Source organism: Typopeltis vanoorti, chromosome 4 (assembly GCF_054136105.1).
Source record: "Typopeltis vanoorti isolate ZY-2024b chromosome 4, IOZ_Tvanoo_1.0, whole genome shotgun sequence".
Lineage (NCBI taxonomy): Eukaryota > Metazoa > Arthropoda > Arachnida > Uropygi > Thelyphonidae > Typopeltis > Typopeltis vanoorti.
Window position 1 is genome coordinate 92,717,143 of NC_143552.1, and position 21,361 is coordinate 92,738,503.

The 21,361-nt window shown below is 33.9% G+C and overlaps 1 long non-coding RNA gene across 1 annotated transcript in view; it reads left to right on the forward strand.

The window, feature by feature from the left end:
- Positions 1–21,361, forward strand: part of LOC150107496 (uncharacterized) — a 99,718-nt gene that overhangs the window by 48,694 nt on the left and 29,663 nt on the right. Inside the window, exon 2 of the long non-coding RNA XR_016548227.1 lies at positions 18,015–18,167. This is a non-coding gene — a long non-coding RNA (uncharacterized LOC150107496). The remainder of the gene's footprint in view (positions 1–18,014; positions 18,168–21,361) is intronic.

Sequence of the window (21,361 nt, forward strand, 5' to 3'; positions counted from 1 at the left end):
ATATTTTATTAAGCTATTTTATTTTATTTTATTTTAACATAGCTACTCTCTTATATTTTGATTACAAATCAACTACTTGGACTCACTATTATTAATTTCTTAAATTATGTGCATGGCTGGTTTGGTCGTCATATCCTCTTTTGTTTATAAATTTTGAACTTTAATAGTGTAATGCCGCGAACTCATCTGCGACTGAGACATGGGCTAGTAAGTTCATGCGACATACTTCATTCTTATGCTTCATGTTTTGAATGCAGTTACCGATTTTCCTCCCTGATGATGATGATGATGATGTCCATTTTACATTGGATAAAATATAGCTGTGTTTTTAAATAAACTTCTGGTTTTTTTCTACATGTATAAACCATATAAGTATCTAGAAATATGTCTAGTACATAAATTCCCTTAAAACAATTGATTATAATACTCATGGATAACGTTATTGACTGAAGAAATATTAAACCAGATATATATCAAATTACGAGATATTAAGGTCCGTTCTTTATAGATAGCAAATTTTCTTATGTAAATCCTCTATAACTTCTGTGTAAGCTTATCGGTTGATATTTTTAACAAATCTGGGATGGAATTCAACCTTAAAAGGCGAAAAATAAAAGCTTCTTTGTACTATTTCCATTCACTTAAGTTTGATAATCCTATCCTCTCTTACAGCCAAAATGTGGGTGGGCTAAGAATGAAGTCATCCAGGCACCCCGCTCGGGCAACCAAACATGAAAATTTTGTAAGCTGCTTCGTGCTTCTAATAAGCAGAGGTGGTGGTGTGGGATTCACAATCTCTCGTTGGGAGGGTGCAAACACCAATCATTTCACCAACCAAGCCGGTAACAGTATGCAAAAAAGCATAACTCAATTGCATTGTATTCCGAATGAACCTATAGAACATGTAACGCATTTTAGCTACTTGAATAGGAAGTAGGTAATGAAATACTAAGATTTTAATTTTTGAGAGAAATTAGAAAGACTGACTGCTGCCATCAGTGAGAACTAAATAAAGATACTAGAAACTCGCTTGATATTATTAAAAGGAAACGAGATCGTATGCATTCTTTAAATATAAGCAAGAATTCAACATATTCTGGAATACTCATTTAGGACGCAAAGAGCCTTTATAAGGGTTTTTCAGAGAAGGATTTGGTAGCTGGTCTCATATTGAGTTAGCAGAGTTTCTCCTTCAGGAAACGCGAAATTTTACTAATGAAACAGAAACTGGCCAGAGAACATACACACTTAACAGGTATTAGATGGTAACCTCATAGGCCTAGTTGCTTCAGCGGTAATTCTGAACAACTAGCCTAACCCAAACCTACTCTGTGTCATGTAAAAAGTTTAAGACAAACTTTTGTTAGATCATGAACAAAAAATGTTAAATTTTGTTAACTATTTAAACATTATCTAAATTACATTCATCGGAATTTTAACCACTTAATCATTTAAAACTTTTCAAAATTAATTTGTCTTTGCGCTTACCCCTTTCTTGATTGAGAACAACTTTAACTTCCATGGATGCCCCCGTGTTCTCGTCCATATAACGAAAAATTTCATCATTTGAAATGCTATAACACCCTTTCAAAAGTTTATAGACTTCTATCATATCATTCCCCTCTTTCTGCTGTTAACCAGAGTCTGTAATCCACATAGTCGCAATCTGTCCTCATTATTAACGTTATTTTTTCTGAGTTGTGGGGGATAAAAAAGGAATCTTGAAGGAGAAACAATTCTTCTCATAGATTTGGATTTCCACTAACAGTGTGTTGTTTCTGGTACGCTCGTAATCTAGGCAGTGTCAATATAGTTTTAAGAATGTTTCTCGTTTTCTAAAAAGCGAACTGTTTACTCCAGTGAAAAGAGTAAAACACTGCTGCCCTTTCTTTGAAACCCTTCCGAGAGTTCTCAGAGTATTCTTCTACAGTCACAGAAAGTCTAAATTATGTTTCTGGCCTGCTATGCATTATACAAAAACATAACTTAGACTTTGCAGGCGTAGACTTCTGTGGCTAATTGGTTCAAAATATATATTTCGGTGATTACACCACATATTAAATAACCTTTTACTTAAGGGTTTTAACTTCGCTTTAACCCCACGTTTCCTACCAAAAATTGATATCATAGCACAAATAGAAAAAGGAATTAGAAATCTACCGAACAACACGGCAGATCTTATCTGTATAGAAAGTACAGCTTTACTATTAAAAAGCAGATTACCTCTTAGGAATCTACTTTACAATGAATACGCTTGCCTTAAAAAGTTAAAGGATGACAAAAATATTGTCATAATCAAAGCGGATAAAGGCAACGCAACTGTCGTTTTAAATGCTACAGAATATGATAACAAAATGAAAAGTCTCCTGGAAGATACAAACACCTACAAACCCTTAGACAGACACCCGACTTGGCATACACACAAAAAAACAAATGATCTAATAAAAAAAGTTCCTCTCTGGACGGAAGAACTTAAAAAATACTTACAATCAAAATATCCTTTGATACCAAGAATATATGGTGTTCCAAAGATCCATAAGACAGATATACCTTTAAGACCAATAGTAGATGGAAGAGATTCACCGACTTCCAACTTGGCGAAATACCTCACCAACATGATCTCACAACATATAGGAAAAACATCTTCCTTCATAAAAAATAGTAAACATTTCATATAAAAAGTAAAAGATATACATATTGGTCCAACAGACATCTTAGCAAGTCTAGACATTATCAGATTGTTTACAAACGTCCCGAGACAAGAAATTTTGAATCTCCTAGAAGACCTCTTCCCTCCGAACATCTTAAATCTTTTTAAATATTGTATAAACAATACTTTTTTCACCTATCAAGACAGAATCTGGGAACAAAAAGAAGGACTGGCCATGGGTTCATCATTATCGCCGGTATTGGCAAACCTATTTATGGAAAATTTTGAAAACAATGCTCTTAAGAATTACCATAAAAAACCAAAAATATAGCTACGCTATGTGGACGATATTTTCATCATATTCAATGGAACAACAGATGAACTTATCAATTTCAAAGATTATCTCAACAATTTGCACAACACCATAAAATTCACTTTAGAGCAAGAAGAAAATTAAAAAAACTTCCTTTTCTGGGCATTCTATTAGAAGTTAATGAAGAAAGTAAACTCTCCTTCTCAGTATATAGGAAGCCGACAAACACTGGAAGATTTCTAAATGCAACCTCACACTACCATCCTTCACAAAAAATAAGCTTAATTAAAACTCTTCGACACAGAGCATACAATATCTCCAGCACACAAGAAAGATGTAATGAAGAACTAAAATACTTAACACAAATCCTCCAACAGAATGGGTATGAAACAAAAACCATCAAGAGAATCGTTAAAATGCCTCCAACTAACAACACAATAAAACAGGATTACAAATATGCAATTCTAGCTTCCTTGTATCAAAAATATTACAGATAAGCTAGCCAAAATTAATGAATAAACACGACATAAAGTAGCCTTCCTTCCTATGGAAAAAATCTCAAGATTCCTACATCCACCAAAACCACCTCATCATCCTCTTAAAAAAGCAGGACTCTACAAAATCCATTGCTCTTGCGGGATTTGCTACGTAGGACAGACAGGAAGATCTGGAGAAATATGCATCGCTGAACACCAAAAAGACGTACAATACAAAAGAGAATAAAAAACGGGTCTTGCTTTCCATACCACTTCCACTGGACACGATGTACTCTGGCAAAAAACGACGATGTCGTACATAGAAAACAACAGTTATATAAGAAAATTTAAAGAAGCTGCTAATATGCTAAAAAACTCAACCCAATGCAATAAAAATCAAGGTTTAATTCTCCATCAAGTGTGGTCAGCTCTAATAAAAAATCTACCTCAATCTGAGCTCGGACTGTATGAACGAGAACAAGAACGCGTGACATCGTCCAGTATTGTTCAACGTCAATAACGTTTTATACCTGCATTCTGTTATTTGAGTTTATGAATAGCCAGACGGTTATGATTTGTATTTATTAATTCTCTTGTTTAAAGTTTAAGTTATACTATTTACCCCCTGAAGATGTAAATCCTACGATTTACGAAACTTGTCGGGAACTATTATTTCAGTATTTTGTATAACTGAATAATAAAAATGTGGTGTACAAATCACCGAAATATAACTTAGATTTTCTGATTGATTGAGAACAAAAATTCTCATATGAAGGGAAAAAATTGTTTGCTTAAATAGTTGTCAGATCTTAATGTTTACTAAATAGCATAATACAAATCAGTTTCTGAGGAAATGAACAACAAAATGTTGCAAACATTAGCTGTCCCGGTTGGACAATTGAATAGTGCTTGTACCCTCAAACCAGTGGGTAGTGGATTCGATAAGGATTTCCACCGTGCGGTGTGAGACCAAGGTCCCACTTAAATGGAGTCTTGATGGTGAAAAAAATGCATGTTTGGTCTCAAGAGTGGAATTTCCAGATTATCCAGACGCTTTTTTTTTTTTTTTTGCGTGTGCATTCCCACAAAAACTTCTTCACAAAGTGCTGATTAACATACAAATAATGTTCTCTGTTATAAACGACGAAAAAACAGCTTCTCATAAGTGATGTATGCAATACAACAACGCACCCACAGTAACCATTGATTTACTACGTTTAATGCATAATAGCACTTCGCTTGGGATAACATTTGGCGCAGATAAAAACACTGATACTCTAGGTCGTATTGTATAGGTATATTTTATTTGCAGAAGTGGAAAAGTTCAAATTCGCTCTGGTCTCTATCAAGATATGATATGTATGCAATTAAATTTGACTAAGCGGTTTATAATTGTACATTGTCGTTATACATTGCTATACAAGTTTCTCAGACACGTCCCAGTTATATTGTATCTGGTCATGACCGTTGATTTCAAAATTAATTAATCCGTTATTATTTCAGTGATTTAGAGGAAATCAATTCATTTTCTACTGTTTATTTTCGAGAGGAGAGAGAGCATCATGGCCAAATATATGTTAGCATCTTTTGTGAATGCACCGAAGAAGAAACAAAGAAACCGAGAAGACATTTTCATTCTTCGTAGTGTTTATATTTTGCGAATCTCTGTGTTTTCTGTTCCAAATTGCTCTTATGTATTTGGTCGAGTTGAAATTAAGTGTGCCACCAATACAGAAACGCTCTGAAATGCAATGTGGCCCCAAAGTCTTTGGGCATGAAAACATTTACTTCGAAATGGGGTGATTGCTACGTCATAGTTTTTTAACCCGTGTAGACTGACCTAAATGCTTTTTTTTTCCCAAGGGAAAAAATCTTAATAAAACGATACAGTTCACTCTTACAAACAGCAGGTTATTTTTAATATAAAACTTTTCAGTTCGTATTCTTAAATTAGACATTTATGTCTCAAAAAAAAAAAAATCCAAATTGCCTGAAATCATTTTTAAATGAGTGGTCATTATAAAAGTTAAATAATAATCATTGAAAGCTAATCGAAAGATATCGGTACACTAGCTATTAGACACACAAAAAAATAAATAATCGGAAAATAATTTCTTGTGAAACGATAGCATTCATTATCTCAACGACTGAACCCAGAGTCAATGTTTCATATGCGCTGTAGACATAAGTTGGGCCTAATTTTGCAATCACGAAAAAAAAAAAAAAAAAAAAAATTCAGTTTCATCAAATTCTCTCCTACCAGAGACAAATTATCATAATTTCGGTTGGTCAATACAACTGTACAATTCTAAGGCAAAATAATAACAGTATTATTACCGTCCATCAATGAGTCTTTAATCTAAGACTGGCAATTGCTTTACTATTGGTGAGATGAATAGGAGCGTGGTTGATGGAGAGATACCAGAGAGTGGTTTATTCAGGAGTGGAGTCCAAAAAACAGCTTGTGACCAGTGGTGTGCCGCAGGGTTCTGTTCTTGGACTACTACTTTTCAATTTGTTCATTAACGATATAGGAAAGGATCTGAGAGGAACTGTTCATTTGTTTGCTGATGATGCAAAGTTGGGTAGAGCAATAGTGAATGCACAGGATGTAGAAATTTTGCAGGATGATTTGGATAGTTTGGAGGACTGGGCTAGGGAATATGGATGTCAATTTAATGTGGCAAAGTGTAAGGTTATGCATTTTGGAGTAAAAAGATTAGCGGCAGTATACCACATTGGTGGAACCGTACTCCAGGGATTTGGGAGTGTTGGTGGATAGGGAGTTGAAGTTTAGGGCGCACATTGCAAAAGTGGCTAAATCAGTTCATCAAATTACTTGGTTGCTGAAAAATACTTTAACAAGCAGAGACAAACAAGTTATTGTTCCTCTATATCGAGCCTTGATAAGACCCCGTCTAGACTACTCTGCCAGGGTTTCTTCTTGATGGTGGAGAGGATTCAGAGACGAGTGACCAAGATGATAGCAGGTCTGTGGAATGAACCTTATGAGAACAGGTTGAAGATTTGTGGGTTGCAAAAATTGATTGATAGGCGGAAAAGGGGTGATATGATTGAGACATTCAAATTACTGAAGGGTTTCTATAGGATTAATCCAGAAGATATTTTTGAGAATAGGACTGGTGGTGGGAGGACTAGGGGGCATACATGGAAGCTGGACAAGAATGTGGTTATCAGGGGTGTTAGAGCTAGGTTTTTTACTGGGAGAGTGGTGAATGAGTGGAATAAGCTGCCAGAGTTTTGTTGTGGGTGCTATGACCGTGAATGAGTTCAAGGCGAGGTATGATAGATGCTGTGTGAATGTCGAATAGTTTTTCTTGACATAATGTTAGGGCCTCCCTCGATGAGTCTGTCGACTCCTTGGAGTTGCCTGAAATAATATTTTTTTTTAATATTTTCTTAACATTTTTATTATTTTTCAGATAAATTACATACATTATAGGAACACAATTATGCATAACAAATACTTTCTCGTACATAAAGTTTTTTTAAATAATAATAATAACAATAACTCTTTACAACGTGTATTATTATAATATTCATAATGATGATTATTACAGGTATTTCTTTGCAATTTTTACACTTTATATATACAATATCAATGGATATAATCATTTTATATTGCATAATTTTGTTGCAGTTATTACATACATTACATACATTTGATTACATATGATGCATTACTTACATTTGCTTACATATGAGACTTACATTACATTACATACATTGGTTTACATGTGATACGTACATTACATGCACTTGGTTACATGTGATACATCTTGGATGAGAACTAATTTCTCTGATTTCATCCTCGAAGCTTATATGTAAGCTTATCTGAGGATGACAATAATAATAATAATAATAATAATAATAATAATAATAATAATAATAATAAGTATGAATATAAACCAACCCTATTAGGCAATACAGTCTGAAATTCTTGACGTTAAATTTTCGCAATCACGTGACACATTTTAATGAAGATCGTAAACACAGAAGTTTTAAAATCTTTCACTATCAGTATGGAATATCAGTTCGAATCACTCTGCCAATAGAAATGATCGGACTGAAATCAAAATTGAACCATATAACTTATCTAGTAATTATTCTAAAATCTTAAAATTAATTAAATCTAGTCGGAGTATAGTTATTGCATATATAGTTGACATGTTTTGTCCTTTTATATTGTACAAATATCCAGACAGAAACAAAATATCAGAATAACTAAACTTTTGCAAGGATTCCAAATACCAAATTTAGAAAAGTCATTCAAACAATTCTGCAGTAACCTCGTACGGACAGACAGGACGTATGGATGAACAACACAAATCTAATAGTTGCTGACGAATATCATTAAAGACACCTAAAATAGTCAACTTTAGTTTTATTTTTTTTCAATCATTTTTAGTTTTATTTCTAGTAATGGATCTAAAACTTATCAACAATTATCCAGGTGCATACTTGCTTCAAATAAAGTAGTGTAGAGAAACTTGGCACATCACGATTTAGTTATTGATTATGAATATATTTTTTTAATAAATGAAAGAATAATAACTGAGAAGGAAAGTTGATTAGCATAGCCATGTTTTCACCTTTTTGTTTATGTAAGCAATGGTATTACTTACTTACAGGGTATATAATGTTTCTTACATAATCTTGGATACCTGCCAAGAGAATGGATCAGGGGCACGTGACGGCATCTGCTCTAGTACCCTTCTACTTCTCCATGGGGAAGTGGTGTTAATGTATGACATCATAAATCATTCTTCCTTCCCCACTCTGAATGCTCAGTATTCCCCCCCCTCCATTTCATTCCCTCCCCAAATACAAGTTCTTCATTAACGCTATTGATCTGGCGTTGTTAATCAATGCCAACGTGGCCTCTCCTGCGTGTTCTAAAAATACAAGATCGTGGGATGAACGGGTAAAAAAAAAAATATGATCGCTCGTATACAGCGGAGCAGCCCATGAAGATAGGAATAGACAATCTAATGCATGAAAGACATAAAGAGAGATGAAAATACTTAAGATTACATAACAGCACTTCGCTTTTATACGTACGGTGTATAATTTCAGAAAAATAAATGATATATGTGGATAGGAACCATTTTGTCTTTGTGCGCATGATCTCTAGAACGCGTGCACACCGGTGAAACATAACAAACAGGAAGTAAAGAAGTAATTTCTTTTATTTACGAAGTCTAATTTTTTTCATTTAATGACGAATGACCAATTTTTGAAGCTAAAATTATTTAAAAATTACTGTGGAAAATATCTTATTTTTTACAATTTTTTTATTTTACAGTTTTTCTTATTTTTTATAATTAATGTGTAGCAAACATTCTCTCATTTCTTATTAATGTTATAACAATAAGAAAACTAATAAACACACAAAGGAAATACTCGGGTAAGCATGCAAAGTGTTATCAATAAAAAAAAAAGAAAATAGTTGGAATGATTACAAATACTTTCCTGTAATTTCTAGTATCAAAATTCTCAAGCGGTTTTTTTTTTTTTTTCAGTTTTTTTTGATGTTTGATGCGTAAATATTATGATTACAAAATGGGTTATCTTCTATGGCAAATACAAGGGTTATTGAACCTGCAGTTCTTAGTTGTCGGTTTAGAATGACGGCTCTGGAGCGGGAGAAACTTGTTAACATTGGACTTGAATATCCGTATGTCGTAATTTTCAAGAAATATGAAAGACCAAAAGTTGGCCTAAAAATGGGAAGAAAAGAGAATGACAAAGGGGATGGAAATTTAGGTCAGTGAGTTCGGAGTTGAACCGTGAATGAATAAGAAATAATTGTTTCACGTGCCGAACAGGTTTAAAAGAGAATGATGGAATTACAGTTGTTTCGTTCGGAGAGAGAGAGAGAGAGAGAGAGAGAGAGAGAGAGAGAGAGAGAGAGACAGAGAGAGAGAGAGTGGGAGAGGGAGCTCTAATTCATATGTCCAATTTTTGTCGCATTCTTTCTCTACACATAAAAATGAGGAAGTTATCCATTAATTTGGTCGTTCACTTTACAAGATATTAGAAGCACCATTCTGTGATGAGCAGACTGGGATTTGCATAAGTTTTATGTTAAGAACAATAACACTAACAATGAAAGAAAAAACTGAATGATGCATACAAGTAACGTGATCCTCTGAGTAAAGTTAACTTCAGCGGATTGATAAAAATGACAGAATTTATGTTACAGTCATAGATTAGCACAGAATTTCGATGCAACGTATGGTTGCAATTTTCTTTGTATCATAGAAGGCGATTAAGTAGGCGAGATGGACAGATTTTTTTCTCATTTTTTAAGGAATGGGCTGGATATGGGCATTATTTGTCCTTGCTGTAGCCACTAGCACGCAATAAGAAAATGTGAAGAGGCGTCAGAACGAGTTATTTATGCAGCATTTCTTAACAACGGGAGATATTATCGGAACTTCCTACAATCGAAATGAAACATACCTCAATTCATCTTGGAATTGGAGTACAGACTGATCGATTAGACTGTCACAGTGACTTTAAAACAGAATTGTAAAAATATTGATAAAATAAGCAATTGACAAGAAAATTTTTCACTCTTTCAGTCGTTAGCTAATTTTTATTTTATTTCATTTATTTCTTACATCAAGCTCTATCTTCACAACAATACTTTAGTATAAACAAAATTTGAGTATTTTAATTTTAACTTTAATTTTAATACTTTAATTTATTAAAGTATTACAATTTTTAATAAAAACTTTTAATACTTTAGTATAAACAAAATCTATCCAAACTAATTTGGATAGATTTTAGTGATTTCCTTCTTGGAAGTTAATCTTGTCCTTGATCATAATATGGTTGGAAAGTCAAAATACCATGGAAACAAATGTTCAGTTTAATATATTTAAATATTTGCAGTGCAGTTCTACAAAAAAAAAAAGGAATAGAAAGTAAGATGAGTATCATCTAAATTAGGATAATACCAGCAGAACATGGGTAATCATCATCATTTACTCATTGATTCAAATTCAGATCGAATATCACGTTGACTCTGTGCATAACTATCACCTTCAAATCAGAATTTACGTGGAAGATGATGTAGATCATTTGGCAAACACAATTCCCTTCCACCATCAAAAAATACAAGCGAGCAAACTGGATCAAGCGAGGTGAGTAAGATTTCATTTAAAATTCTGGCAGCACAGGGGTGAAAAAAAACTCAGGTGGGCACGGGAAACATGTTATTGATCTTATCAAACATGGGTCGGGCTTGGACGGGATTATCGTCGAGCTGCGATAAATAAATTTTTAAATTTCGGGGTTGCGCCTACGATGTTCCTATTAAAGATGAGGTGACTGGTGCGCGAAAACAAAAAGGAAGAAAAAAAGCAGTTTATATGTGGGTTGCAATTTTCAAAATTTAAAAGGGAGTGAAGGGAATTTGACAAATTGAATGAAGGCAGAAAGGATCAATGAAGAAAATAGTTTTTTTTTTTTTCAGTGCGTTTATGATAGAACTATAACAGAAAAATTTAATCATATTTAAAATTAAGATTAGTATTGCCCATCGACAGGTCAGTTATTTCGAGATGGTTAAACGGAATTTATTCTAATATTGATATTTGAAATCCTTACAAGATTTTGTTGAGCTGTTGTAATTTTTATTTTAATGGTGCATTTAATAAAATTATGTCTGTTAAATAAAACACGTCATAACGTTAGTTTGACATTGTTGGATTTTTACAAAATTTTCACTGCTCGATGCTTTTTTTTTTTTTTTAGTAAAGTAAATTGGTCACAAACATCAGTATAGTTCAGATATTGACAATCTTAACTTCACTGTATGTAAAGAATTATAAGTGATTGTTGTATCGATATTTATTTTGTTTGATTGTGCTAAGTTGAAGTGCAAAATTTCCAGTGTAAAATCAATCCCAGATTCAAGGCCAATGGATGAACTTATATATATATATTTTTTTTTTCGTTATGATTCCACTTTGGATTACAAAACTATTTTCAAATAATAATAACGTCTTTTTGTGTTGTTGTTGTTTCTTTCGCTGGAACTGGCAAAATTCGAAATGATAATCATGTGGAATATCTTAGGGGAAAAACTGGGAAGGAAAAAATTCTGTCAACAGTACAATTATGATAACAAATAAAAATAAAAGTCATTAGATAAGAATGCAATTACAAAATGCTCAATTTTATGATTATTGACTATCATTTTTTATTATCTTGTTTAGTTAACGTCTTGATAGCTGCTGAGAGGATGATGAAATTATATATCCTTTGATTAAAAAAATCTACTAGAGAAAGCATCGTTTACTTGTGAAATCACGTTCGTTAACCTTTAGGTGTTTATGATATCCCCTCCTCCCCCTTTCTGTTCTCACCACAAAATATAAGAGTGCAAAGATGCAAGAAACCGGTCTTTCTTTATAAAAGTAGGCAGACGGGTTTAACCAACAGGAATTATGCCATAGTGCTGTTTAGGTTGGTTGTCCCGCCTACAGTCTACAGGCAGTGCAAGTTGGTAACTTCCTTATGCAGTCTAAGATATATCAATGACACATTACACAAAAGTAAATATGAATCTGCATGTTAAAAGGTGAAGATTGTTTTCGTCGAAGGTATGTGCCTGCTCTCGCCCTCTTTTTGGCAGCTTATTTGGGAACCTCAAATCATTTGAAAGGTTTATTTATTGAAATAATCAGGAGAGTGGCATATTGCCATTTCTTCAGAATAGGAACGGACAAAAAAAGTTTTTTTTTTTTTTATATTTTTTATCTGAACCGGTTTCATTGATTATCTGAAGCAGATCATCAATACAACTGGGCTGAGATACTGATTTTTTTTCACTTCGATAATCAATGCACGTGAACATTTTCAACTGATTTTATATTTAATAAATCAATTAACATCAATCATTTGTAACTGCTTACAAATCCTTAAATCTATGAGAATTTCTAATGGTTAAAATTTTTAACGAATATCATATCTGTACATAAATACGAAAAAGCTAAACAGAAAATGGTGGTCGTCGATAGATGGCGTTGGTGTAGATGATGATGATGATTGGTGCATTGGTGGAGACGACGAATTGTAGAGTAGGTGTCCTCCCTCGATGAGTTGTTGGACTCCCTGGAGGTGTTACATAATAATAATAATAATAATAATAATAATAATAATAATAATAATAATAATAATAATAATAAAATACATAATCTTCTTCTTCTTCTTCTTCTGATCAAGAATTACGATTTATCTATATTGACTTCATTGGCCTTTCTATTTTGCAATTGGTCTCTCTCTCTCTCTCTCTCTCTCTCTCTCTCTCTCTTCTCTTTGGTCTATATTCCTCCTTCTCTTTTGGTACTCGTTATCTTTTCATCCATATAAATGCTCTTACCATTCCTGTTCTATTTCTTCATCTTTTCATATAAACTATAAATATTTAATTATTTTCTGAGATCTTCCTTCTTTATCGAATCGAAGTTTCTACATTCTTCTAAATAAAATTCTTCATATTTTGTTTTTAGGAAAAATACACTCTTCTCCTCTCAATATATCTTGGGCCTACCCATATTACTTCGCAATATGCATACTATTTAGTGTGTAGTTTGAAGTCACCAAGTTGTAAAATGTTGAAATTAATTTCCCAACTTACAAAATACTAGTGGTGGTAGTGAGGGGTAGATGGTGTTGGTGATGATGATAATTGTAGTTGCGGTTCGTTGTCGGTTGGGAAGAGAGTAGGTGCCCTCCCTCGATGAGTCTTTGGACTTCCTGGAGGTGTGACGTAATAATAATAATAATAAATCGAATGTAACATCTGATCTTCGCTTTTGTGTTTGCAGCCACACTTCAGACGACATGTCTTTCTTCCATGGTGATTAAACTATCATTCCAGTCTTTTCGAAAAGTGTTAATGTCAATGTGTGCTAATTTGGAAACCGCATACTACTTACTCATAATATTTTCGTATTGAGTAGAATTTGTGCTGCCAGTTTATTGCTTGTTGCCCTAAGGCTATTCTTGTCCATTCCGCATTATATCTTGTAGTTAACGAATAAAACTGATACTAGATAAATTAATTTGTGACTTAGTTAATGAGAATTGCAACTCACATATCATCAGCGGTATCCTCTCTGTGTGTAACCAGCATTCTCTAAATTCAGTTTAAGGTTTTTATATTGTTGACACCCTTGAACTGCGCGGCTATACAGGAAAATTCTGCCGAACATCTTATGTATGTAGTTTTCCTGGTTGTCATCTTTAGTTATCACCCGGCGATACACCATTCATCAAATGATCTTCAACAACACCTTACTTGTTTTGCTGATTTTCTCTCTTACCTATTAGTATTCTTTCTCTGCACGATAGTGGGCGTTATTTCTCTAGGTGTCTTTTGTTGGAGGCAAGCTTCACACACACACACACACACACACACACACATAAGAATCGAACAAGACTTCGGGCAGGGTTACCTCTACAGCCTATTCGATTTTTTTCTAAATTAATTACTGCATCCGAGATAAATGGAAAATAGCATCACGTAATCACTCAGTTACTTCCTAACTAAATTCTATAATAAAATATATCCAAATATAGTGTAAAACAAATGTTTTAGTGATTCATCCGTTAACAGAAGTTTTTTAACACGAAATACTCACACGACATCTTTATTGTACTTCTCGTCTGCGAAAGATTGTAAGTCTATCGTGCATTTAGCGCCATAGGTGGACTAAATGTAAGATGGTGTAGGTATGTCCCGAACCAAATTATAGAATTTTTAAGTCAGTTCAGTACGACGAAACTCATTTACCTGAAACTAATCACAATCACCCATGTCCATAATGGAATTAAAACCATCAGCCTGTTGTTAGAAAGAGTAGTCACCATGTGAACTCTGTGCAAGAAGGTTAAGTATACTTTGATCAGGACAGCTTAAGTTTCTTAATCGAGATCAAATAAGTATTTATTTATGGCAGTTTATAGTTCATACTTGCACTTTTATAAAGCAATAGAAATTAGAGGGGAGTGAAATCTTTGTATAAAAAAATCTGCCGTATGGCAAGATCGAACTAGGTTGGTTAGGATCACTGTGCAAATAAAGGTATGGGTATTCTATCTGTTATTTGCATGAGATCTTTGGGTGGTTTGCCTATTTTGTAGGATGAAAAATTTCCAGGAAGGAAGCCTAAGCACTTCCTTCCACAGAAGACTGGCTTTGAACAGCCTTGATAAAAGTTTCTCGCGTTCTGGAAATTCGAATCCAGATTTTTCGAACTGAAAGGTCAATGTCACGTGGTCATTGCAACTGGCTTATGAAGACGCTTGTAGCAACGAACGAGAAGACTGTGAACGCTTCAAGGTTCATTTTCAGAGAATCCACGCAGATAAAGCAAGTTATTTAACAATATTGGTTAAACGTTTATTCCCCAATGCTAACAGGAGAAGCCATTTATCCTCATCTGAAAACCGGTAGGCAGATACTGACAGTTAAACCAAGGTTACCAATGAATTTCATAGGCAGCCGGATAAAAAAGTTCTGACAACTGCCTCCATCTCGTATCCTCCAGTTATTTATTCATATGACGACCGTTCTGATTTAGAGGGATTACTAAATCCAGAAGGATATCCTGTAAATGTAAACCTGATATACTAGAAAAAAAAAGTATAAAAAAATTCTTCCTATCGCAAACGGGACGTGAACCCTAATAATTTTCCTGAACTAGTGGCGGTTGTAAAACCACTCGACAACGACGGAATCATCCAAGTTATCACGTTGCCCACTTTATTACTGTTACCATTGGCCCATTCAATTGTAACTATTCCCATTACATAAAACCTCAAACTCTCAAAATACGATAAATCTTTGAACTCACGAAAACATGAGGTGACATAGTAAACATGTATAACTGTCACATCCAGTGGCCTGGTCAAACTCATCAAGTCATCGATCATGGAAAGGCACACTTTCATTTAAAATGATGAATTTGACTGGTGCGTGATCATTTGTGAGTGGGAATGGCTCTAGAAATAGCCAAGTGTCTATCTCTAGAGACTTACACAAAGGGATTCACTGACCATAGCTTGCTGATCTATCTTTGTTTATTCTTATTATTTTGGATTTAGCTGACTTCTTCCATCTTATATTGGAAAATTTAAGTAATGCTATACTTAAATAGCATTACTTCAATATGCTATTGGTTACTATAGACCTTCATGGTAATCAATTACTCGTACAATTTTAAGAGAAAGATGGAAGTGATCTATCACTCAAGGACTTTCACAGAGGATCTATGCAAGTACAGGATTTAAAACACACGCTTGTTTACAGCACAGCAGAGATGAATACTTCTTAACCACACTGACCAGTATATTACGCCTAGTAAAGAATTAATATACTGTATGCATAGAAAGTGAACAACAAGCATCTTTGTTATAAAAAAAAGAAGAAAAAAAATCAGCTAGCGCCATTAGAAATATGCTCTTGGGCTTTTTTGTATGTTTTTATAACAGCCATCCACGGGTCATTTCAGTAATCCGTATCAACTGTAATCCGTATGAACTTCATAATTTTGTTTTTAATTTGTTTGTTTGCAGATTGTTATTTAGAATACGTGCGTTGCATTTTTTTTCTCTTTAAATTTCTTAATTTTTATCAGAAACTTAATGGCCCGGATACAACTTGCGAGTTATTTAAATCGGCGCTCTCTCCTAATGAGACAGTGGAAGCCAACCATACCTATATACATTTGATTTTCATTACATCTTCACTTGCTCGCATTGCCTTGTTATTTTAATATTTTGCATGTTTTATTTTTAAAACTTCGATTCTAATTTACTACATGAAACCGATTCTTTCATGAGCGTATTGTAGAAATCTTCTTTTACAATTAAATTTTATAATTGATTCTTAGTCCAGTTTATTGTACGATATATATATATATATATATATATATATATATATATATATATATATATATATATATATATATATATATATATATATACATACATGTACGATAGATTACACACAGTCTTTCTGGATGTACAGTACATAAATGGAAACTTGGATAGAAATAACGGACACAAGAAAATTCTGTATTAATTTGGCTGCAACTAGTGATATCTGCTGTTTATTGCCAACAACTATTCCTATTTTTTAAAGTTAATGCACATTATTAACATGTTAATATCGCTTCCTCCATATACGTTATTAGTAAAACAAATCTAACTTTTTAAGTTACTACTGATATCTTTCTTTATTAAATTTTTTAAAGCGTCATTAGTGCACACAGGAAAAAAATAACGGAGCATTCAAATCATGCCTTTCTCATTATGAACAAATTATCAACTCCGAGAATACCTAATAACTTAATAACTTTGATAATAATCAAATTAGCAAAATTTCAAATTCCATTTATGTAATCCTACCAACCACATACTGCCATCTATCGGCAATTGCTTGCACTTCTAAAAGTAGTCATTATTTTCACGCCAAAAAGGGGCTATTTTTTTGCTCTTATTTTAATCAATATTATTTATCTAATGATCTGTAATGAAACGAGCATATCAGTGTAGTTAAGTCATTCGAAACCAGACGCTTAGTCATGTTAAAGAATGCAAACAGGCGCATAGCAGATAAATTAAACAGGTCCGATCTGTTTGATTACCTGCAGTTCGCCAATTAATGGCATTAATCTGAATAGAAAAGAGACTGGATGCTTATATTTTATAAAGCATTAGAACATAACTAGTTTTTCCGAACTATCACATGTTTATTTCATTTCAAATTAATGAATAAAGTAATATTATGCATGTAATTCTAAGAAAGTCGAAGATCAGATTATTGCATAGTACATATAGTCTAGATCTCACTAGTTCAGCGTAGTTGAAATCTAGGCATACGTTGTCTAGGATTTTTTTTTTTTTTCTCTAGTCAAAACACAGCCATATCCAACTCGTATCTAGGGTCACTGGTTTTGCATTTAGCTGAATCATTGACACTGCCAGTATTTGCTAGTGAATTTAATACTTATTTTTGTTATTTTCAGAGAGGTATGCTTGGTGACACTGAACGCAGGTGCGACAAATTCCAATGCTAGCTTTTTTTCTTCTTTTTTTTTACTATCACTTTAAGAATGCTTGTCGCATTTATCAATAACCTTGGTTTATATCTTATTTTTAATTTTCATTTCGTTCTTTCTTTATTTTTTGGACGGTTAAGTTCTCAATTAATTAATACATAACATAAACGGAATGAAATTGCAAAAAAAAAAAAAAAAAAAACAATATAAAAGATAAACCAAAGAACGAATAAAAACTGGAAGAAAAATTATTTGAAGACGATACTCAACTAGATCAGTGGGATTTATTTATTTTCGGTTCGCATCGTATGTAATTCTGCGATTCATCTGTATTGCAAAATCTGATTTTATCGAGAGAGAGAGAGAGAGAGAGAGAGAGATTAAAACATTCTTTTTTTCCAGCTATTTTACTAAATTTTCAAGATAAAGCTATCAACACCGTTTATCCACAGAACTCTTTTTAATCCTTTCAGATCCTGTAATTATAACACATTTGATAAGAAGAAGAGCGATATTTTGTGGATAGCTAATTAGAATTTACGCTTAGTGAAAAAGATCGACGGCTTGCAGTACAACGTTAGGATAAGACGTTCTACAAGCGTCCGGGTCAACGCATCCGAAAACAGGTAAGAAAGTAACGTGTAACCACGTCTAAGGTCAGTACAAGAGATGCTGCTCGTAGATCAACTTGAAGCATGAGGGAGCAAGCTGGGATGGTAATCAGTCGGTGAACCACAGATAAAAGGAATGTCCCGTAACTTAATGCCTGGACTGATGTATAGGTTGATGTCGGGTTTTATATGAAACATGACGCCAAACACCAAATACTCTATCTTGGAAGGGTCAGTCGCCTTCGAGATTACAAGCTGATTGTTGTAAGCCTGCTACTCTTTAGTGAGCACGCTAATGCCCATCAGATCGTTGTCAATGTCTGATGCTTTGGGGACGGTTTTCCATCATTCTAAACGGAAATATGTTAAGCCTAATGCAGCAAATAAAATCAGTACATGACGAACATTTAAATTATCCTATTCATTTTAATAATAAAAAAAAAAAAAGACCGATCCAGAAATGAATAACTATATATATACGTGTATATATGTATATTAGTTTCATGGTATTTTGTATTTTATATATTTTTTATTTATTTATTTTTCTGTATATATAATTATTCTCTCATTGGCGTATAATGTTTGTATATTCTGCGATCTACTAAGCCATGAACGAATTCTTTAAATATACAGTATATAGAACCTATATAATCTTACATACCACTTTTTCCTTGTCCAAGGATATGCACCACCAATTTAATAATGATATTATAGACAAGTACAAATTTCTAGAAGATTTCTATAAGAAAAGACATTTTTCCATCCTCATTATAAACGGTTGTTATGTGTTTAATACCATTACTCTACGTCAAGAGTGTCAACTCACAATGGCCGTAGGTTGCCATTCCTTGTTTTGTAGATGTCTGCAGGCCGCACCCATAATTTTTCAACTCATTGCGGTATTTAAAAAGAAAAAATGAAACAATGAATGCCAAGACGTAAAAAAAAAAAAAAAAAAAAAAAAAAAACCGGCTTCCCTGGCTTCCTTGGAAGTCAAGGAGGTGAGAGCCTTCTAAACATTAGTTGAAAGTCCTGCTCATCTAGCCTGTAATAAAAATACTCTGTTATTTTGATATAATAAGAAGTGGTGTGAAAAGTGATCTTTATATAACACCATTATTTTTTATGTAAATTCCACCTACGTAAGGTTGTCAGTCTATAACAGACAGGTATCCCGTGTGGGTTTTTATAATATGGAAACCATGCTCTCTAGACAGCAAAAGTTCCGTTTATTTTCTCAACACCGTGTAACTTACAAGATTCACGCCTCCACTTCAGGCCTCCAATCAATTATCATCTAATTTTTTGATAAAATATCATATTTCGTTGTTTATTAATGAACGAAGTGTAGACAAGACATGAATTATAAAACTAGTTGCTGTGGTTTTCTCCTGTTTCCTAAAAATATATCTTTATGAAAATAAAGTAAAACTAGTATGATAATATTTGGAATCGAATACGGTCATTCTTTGTTTCTATTCTACACACGTTTTGCAAGTAATAATATATGTAGAATAGAACATGAACGCTGTAGAAAAGACCGAGAAAAAGTAATTACTTTGGCATTTTATTCGGATTCAGAACTGATTCTGAAAAAAATGACCTAAATGCGCGAGTTTTCTTTAATATGCATAGATTTAAACCTTTTGAAGATGAAAAAAAAAACATTCTGGGTTTTTATTATTATCAGGTTTCCAACCTTCGTTAACTATCTCGTTCTAGTTTTCTGTACATACCTCGGTATTACAGTCGTAAGAAACTCCAGGAGAAAAGGGTTTTTCAGCTGAACTCAAATTAGCTGAACTCATAATAGGAGAATACTATCTTTGGTCCCATGGTATCAGTTACTGAATGGGAAATACGAGGGTGTGCTGAAAGGTTGTGATGATCCCCATGAAGGAATTGAGGTAGAACCATGTAACTTAGACGTTATTCTACATATTCCCCATGAAGTGTTTTTTTTTTATGTTGAGCCCATATACGGGAGGTTGGTTGATCAACCTATAGTACATTAGTACCGTGTATGGGTAGTAGGTTGGGAAAGGAGGAACTTGTTTATTTTTGATTCAAATGACTGTAAATTGTATTCCTTGGGAAACACAACAGGGGAGAGACTGTTCCACAATACAGCAGTTGCAAGGATGAAGGAAGAGGAAACAAAACTTGTTCTGTTTGTTTCTAAGTGTACTGTGAAGGGATGTTGAGCAGAATCTGCTCGCGTTCCAACGAGCTTAGTACTAAATGGGGGAATTATTGATGTTATTCCAGATGAACATTTGCCATGGAAATATTTATAGAATACACATATTGCAGAGACTGAACGTCTACGTGAAAGTGGCGGGGCGTGAGTTGGTAAGAGATGGGTCATTAATAAGTCTGATTTCTCTCCTCTGTATTGAGTCAAGCATTTTGAGGGAGCTTTTAGGTGCCCCACCCCATATGTGGGAGCAGTATTCGATAGCTGGGCGGATTTTTGATTTGTATAATGTTAACAGCTGTTCAGGGGTGAAGTAACGTCTTAAGAAAAAGAGAAATCCTAGTTTTTTTGAAGCCAAGGATGCAATGGTTGTGATGTGCTTATGCCAGGAGAGGTTTGATGTCAAGTTAATTCCAAGAAGAGAAATCTCAAACTGTCTAGAAATTTGGGTATCATCGAAAAGAATACTGGAGAAATACTACTGGAAATAGGAGAGTACTGAGTTTTATTAGCATTGAAATATTGATGAGGTTATCCAAACCCAAATGGAGGATGGCTTGGAGATCGGAATTGAGGGTGGTAGTGGTTGATGTTCTGTAGATTGAGCTGAGTTGTGTAGGGTAAGGTTTATCAAATGAAAGGGGAAGAGTGTAATGTGCTGTCGTCTGCAAAACTGTGTATTGGTTTGGAGGTCAACTGCAGTAGGTCATTGATATATAGCAGGAAGAGGGTTAGTGACAGGACAGAACCTCGTGGAACCTCAGCAATAGTTGAATGGTGAGGGCATAAGGAACCATCCACCATCACACAGTGTGCATCCAGACAGAAAGCTGCCAATCCAACTACAGAAGTCCTGGGACAGACCAAATGATGAGTGTTATGCACTTGTTACAACAATGAGGCATCATTTACAATCCTCTGAGAAAAACGTCTTTTCCTTGTTGCACAAATTAATCCATTTTTGTTTTAGGTGTTTATCAGAAATTTTCAACCCCCCCCACTCCCTCGTACA